The sequence below is a fragment of the Hermetia illucens genome, chromosome 1, assembly GCF_905115235.1.
Source record: "Hermetia illucens chromosome 1, iHerIll2.2.curated.20191125, whole genome shotgun sequence".
NCBI classification, from domain to species: Eukaryota; Metazoa; Arthropoda; class Insecta; order Diptera; family Stratiomyidae; genus Hermetia; species Hermetia illucens.
In genome coordinates this window covers 205298503-205304090 of record NC_051849.1, presented here as the reverse complement: position 1 = coordinate 205304090, position 5588 = coordinate 205298503, and positions in this window count along the sequence as shown.

Genomic DNA, 5588 nt, shown 5'->3' with positions numbered 1-5588 from the left:
TAAAGTAAAAAATTGTATAAAATGATTTCGATTCCATTTGTTTTATTAAAAGGATAACTAATGAAGAGCTGAGTGTATGAGACAAGGCTAGCTCCGCCATGCTATGTAGGCATCATGCTGGTCCCAAGTTCAAGTAAAAGAGGAAGGGCTGGAACAATGTATTCAATATTGTCCTTAGGAATTGGAGGTATCAAAGAAGGCGATAAAGAAAGTAGATAGACGATCACCGTAGCCAGCCACCGCTGGCGGTAGTCGCGGTTAGGGTGCCTCCCTTTGACAGCCTGCCTGGGTGGTTCAGACAGCTGGAGGTGCAAAATGCGATCATGCAATTGACCGCAACCCAATTCTCTTGATGTGCGCGCGTTTTCGCCACCAGATTTTCTGATACCAGCACCTCTCCTAGAGTCTCCCTTAGATTCCTCCTTTCTTCCAAAAATCTCGGACAGTGGAAGAATACATGTTCTGGGTCCTCTGGAACTCGATCACAATTTGGACAGTCGGGTGAGGTCTCCAATTTAAACCTGTGAAGGTATTGGAGATATCCTCCATGTCCCGTGAGAAACTGGGTGAGATTATAGTTAATTTCACCGTGTCGTCTCTTCAACCACTCGTTGATAGCAGGAATGAGCCTGTGAGTCCACCGACCCTTTCCTGAGCGTTCCCACCACTCTTGCCATCTATTTATGGATCTCTCCCTTTCAGTCTTCTTCGTCTGCGATGAGGAAGTGGTTGGCTTCGCATTGTATATATTCGCCATTTCATCTGCCAAGATGTCAATCGGCATCATTCCAGAGATGACGAATGCTGCATCATCTGAGACAGTCCTGAAGGCAGAGCATATCCTCAGGGCTATCCTCCTGTAAACTGGACTCAGTTTGATCGAGGTCACCACCCTGGCGATAAGCAACCTAGAGGTATGCGGTGGCCCTCCCACGTTCGGCATCATCCTTACCGCAGATGTTGCTTATAGCTAAGCTTCCTGTCTATCACCACCCCCAAGTATCGATGGTCGACTTGGAAGTGATGATATGATTCCCGATCCTAATACCGGCGTAATTTCTCTTCCAGCGCTTAGTGATGAGGACCGCTTCCGTTTTCTCCTCCGCAAGTGTCAGACCAGAGCTCTTTGGTCAACTTTTAACAGCACCGATTGCCTCGCTTGAGTATAACTCTGCATCTTCGAGATGCTTTGCGATAACAACCAGTGCTATGTCGTCTGCGTAACCCACTACTGCGACTTCCCCCGGAAGGGGAAGATTAAGTACATCGTTGTACATGATGTTCCACAGTAGTGGACCCAATACGGAGCCCTGCAGGACACCCGCGGAAACAATGTACTCCTGGGATCCGTCATCGGTGTCATACCAGAGCCTCCTTTCAGTTAAATAACTATCGACGATGACAGCGAGATAGGCGGGAATACCAACCTTCGCTAGGGATTTGCGTATTAGATTCCAACTGGCCGAATTGAATGCATTTTTCACATCCAGGATTACTACTATGCAATATTTGCTTTCCGTGAATTGCATCTTCGGCCAAGCCAGAAACCAATTTGATGACATCAATGGTTGATCTGGCTTTACGGAACCCATACTGCCAATCTGAAAGGGCGCCTTGGCTCTCAACAACCGGGAGGAATCTATTATAGATTACCCTCTCTATCATTTTCCCCACCGTGTCCAGGAGACATATAGGTCGGTATGAGGATGGTTCACCCGGAGGTTTACCAGGAAGTACCAACTTCTACCGCTTCCATGCCCCTGGAAATATCCCCTCGGACATGCACGCTTCGAACAACTCAGCGAACATGTCCGGTCTGGATTTCACGGCAAGCTTAAGGGCCTTATTCGGTACTCCGTCCAGACCCGGTGCTTTATTGTCTCCTATTCTGCCGCAGATCTCCAGTAGTTCGTCTCTGGTGACTGGAGGAATTGCCGTCATATTCAGAGGTGATTGGAATATGTCGGTGCTCTCCTCTTGCTGGGGGAATAACCCCTGGATGATTTTCAGCAAGAGGGTGGGGCACGTGATCTGCGGAGAGGAGCGGCCTCTGAATCGTCCCATCACGATTCTGTAGGCACCCCCCACGGGTTTATGTTCGCTTCTGAGCAGAGCTCCTTAAAGCACTCCCTCTTGCTTCGCTGGATGGCGAGCTTGAGGTTTTTGCAAGGTGCTTTATAGGGCCGCTCTTTTTGCCCCTGATCGACTCTACCTACCGCCCTTTGAACCGCTCTTCTGGCTCGGTGGCAGGCTGATCGAAGGCCGATCAATTCATCATTCCACCAGTAGTTTGGTCTTCTACTGGGGAATGAACACCTTCTAGGCTGGGACGCGTCACATGCTTTGGCGATGCATTAAGCCAGAATTACGGCTCTTTCCGTAGAGGCGCCTACTTTATCAGGTTTATCTAACCACTCCTCTATGAAGGTCTGCTCATCCAAACATTTTGCAGGCCAGTCTGAAATCTTTTTCGGTCTCGGGCATGATAGCTCTTTGCCTGTAGCTCGACGAACTTTTGTTTCGTCTTTATGGATGATATTTGGTCGCTTCCTCTTCAGAATCTGAACACTAGGAACATCTCGATAGCATTTTTCAGCGTCTCCTTCAGGCGGGACTTGTCCTAAACGTTGCAAAATGCAAATTCCTCCAGAAGCAGGTAAAATTTCTTGGCCAAATTCTGAAGGTATCCAACCTGACCCAGACAAGGTTGAAGCGATAAAGAGCCTTTCCTTACCCACCACGGTAAAGGATCTGCAGAAATGTTTGGGTATGTTAAACTTCTATCGTCGTTTCTTCCCCAAGGCCACTCATTACCAAGCGATGCTTAACGCCTGCTTGCCTTGGCCCAAAATCAAAGACTCTCGCGAGGTTGGGTGGGCTGCTGAGGCCCCCCCCCCAAACGTCAGGACGACGAACCGGTTAGTTACTGGTAAATACTTCTGGCCGTCCATGAACAAGGACGTAAACTCTAGCCTAGAATAGATCCCTGTGTGACATCAGGGAGAGGGGGAGAAGGAGTGGGATGTGTAGCCGTCAAAAGAGATGCGACAGGATCGGTTGGACAGTAAGCAAGCACACGATCGTCACTTTTGTGTATGGCAATGATGAGAGCCTCTTTCCATAGGGGGAAATTGATTCTCTTCGAGACTTTTGTGGAAAATAAGAAATAGGGGAAGGGAAATGGACTTGCCAGTTTTGAGCAAAAAGAGGATTTGAAAACCATCGTAACCAGGTCCGACATTGGCATAAAATTTACTCGACAAGGAGCGCGGTAAGAAGGGGAATGATAGGTGATGCGGAGCAAGCTACAGTCACTATCGGGAGGGATTCGGAGGAAGGAGGGGGAACATGGACTGAGAAAAAGTAACGGTAGAGTAAATTACAAGATAGTTGGGGGGAGTTAGCTGAGAAGCCACAGAATTTAATGGACGGAGGGGATAGCTGGGCAGGATAGCGGGAGTTAGGAATATGAGACCAGAAAGTTTTGAGGTTTCCCCGCGTTAGGGAGTCTTCAAGATTTGAAAAAAAAACGAAGTCAGCATAGGTTATAGACGACAGGAACTTTTTCCTCCCAGTGTGTTTTCCACGTAGTTTTTTGTGCACTTCAGTGGTTAACTAGACAGGTAAGTACTTAGGAGAGGTGGGGACGTAACAAGGAAGAATATTAGATAAAATATATAGAAGGTGTTGAGTGCTTGGTCACACGTAAGTGGAGAGAGGAGGGGAATCCAGTTGATTGCCGTCAGAGCTAAGTACAGACCTTCGAAATCCACCTTACGAAAGTTGAACTTTTGCTCGCGAAAGGAAAGTGGAGTCGGGATATCTGAGCATCGAACTCGAGAGCAGGATGATGGACGTCAGGGGCAACGTAAGAGGGGTCATGAAGGAATTGGGAAAGGTAACGCACCGGAAGGTTAGGGAACACAAGGTCAAGAGTGCAATCTAAGTGGTTTCCAGAAAGGTTAAACTGGAGGGCGGCACAGGTGTCTATTAAAGTGGATAGAGGAAGGGAAGCGTCGGTGGAGTTATTAGGGAGGAAAGTAAGGCCAAGAGTAATCGGCCAGGAGACCTTGGGAAGATTTAAGCCGCCACAGAAAATGAAAGGAAATGAGGCAAACAAAACGATGAGGACCTCTGATAACCTGTGGAAGAACTCCTCGTGCAAAGAAGGCGGGCTGAGGCGGAGAAAATATACACACCATATGATAAAGGGGCATACATTTGGCAGAATGACTCATATGGTGACAAAATCGTACGTGGAGGAGGAGGAGGAAAAGATAATTTCGGCACGGTGAGGAGACACAACTGCTATTAGGGTACCTCCGCCGGTTGTCTTGCCAAGTGTAACGCAGTCCCTGTCACAACGAAGGATAGAGTAACCTTCGAGGAGCTCAGAATCTAAAATCCTGTCATCCAGCTAGGTTTCAGAAATGCAGATGACGTGACGTTGGAATACTAGGGCAGACAGTTTGAAATCCGACAGCTTGGTCCTTAGACCCCTTATTTTTCGATAAAAGAGTGTAAAGTTGTTGGAATCATTTAAGTTCGGCAAGGCAGGCGAGTGGGCCGGAAATTTTCACCAAGTTTAGTCCTCTATTAAGGCTTGACGAAGACCTCCTGTGGCCAAAAGGAAGATTGGACGGTAGCATCGAAGTTGTGGGGATATATCGCTTTGAAGGAACCTATCACTCGGTCAGGAGAGCCATCTTTCGTCAGCTTCACACATGAAAGAGGTGACAAAGTTGAGTTGGTTCTGCTTCTCATATAGGCTAGAATTTCGTCGGACGTGGTGGAGTACGCTAGCCTCGACACAAACAGCTGCTTCGGGAGCGAGGCGACGTTCAATTGGGGGCAGATCGGGCGGCATAAGGTCGGAAGGGCCTGCCGTTCAGCGGTGGCGGGCATCGATGATGCACAGGAGGAAGTGTGTGGTGGTGCTAATGCAGCGACAGTAGGACAATCGCTAGAAGTGCGTAGCGCAGCCGATGCTGAAAAGGCAACATGTTTTTCGGATGGAGGACGATTTTCTAGTTGGCTAGTGTACGTCGTCAGGTTGATACAATCTTTTTTAGACGCATTGGAACAGGCCGAGAATTAGTCGACCGGGACGACCTAGGTATTGCACCAGTATTGTTGGCCGTAGTCGTCGGCAGGGTATAAGTAGAGTCAGTCAGGAGCGTCTCAGGAGCTCGATAAAGCAGCAGCTTGCGAGAGCAGAATTGACGGTGTTGATGTAACAGTTGAATTGCATCAAATAGCGTGGTACCGCGGGCGTTACAATGAGAGAGATGAAGCAGTGTATGGAGTGGATTGAGGCTTTTTTTTCAGGGAGGTTTTGTCGGGGATCGAATTTAATATTTTTTTCGTTGTGTTCTTTATCGTGGGGATCTGCCCGAATGATAATTGGAGAGAATTTTTCCTGAGTCATCTGCAGTTGTTTTTCGTTGGAGCTTGAGTCTTGATTGTGTTTGACTTCGTGAGGGTTGGCACGGTCGGTTGTTGTTTATGGGAAGCACTACCAATGACATTCGTGGTTGTTATTGGGCGTTTTGAAGCAACTGATGAGAAGAGAGTCGTTGCTGATGCTG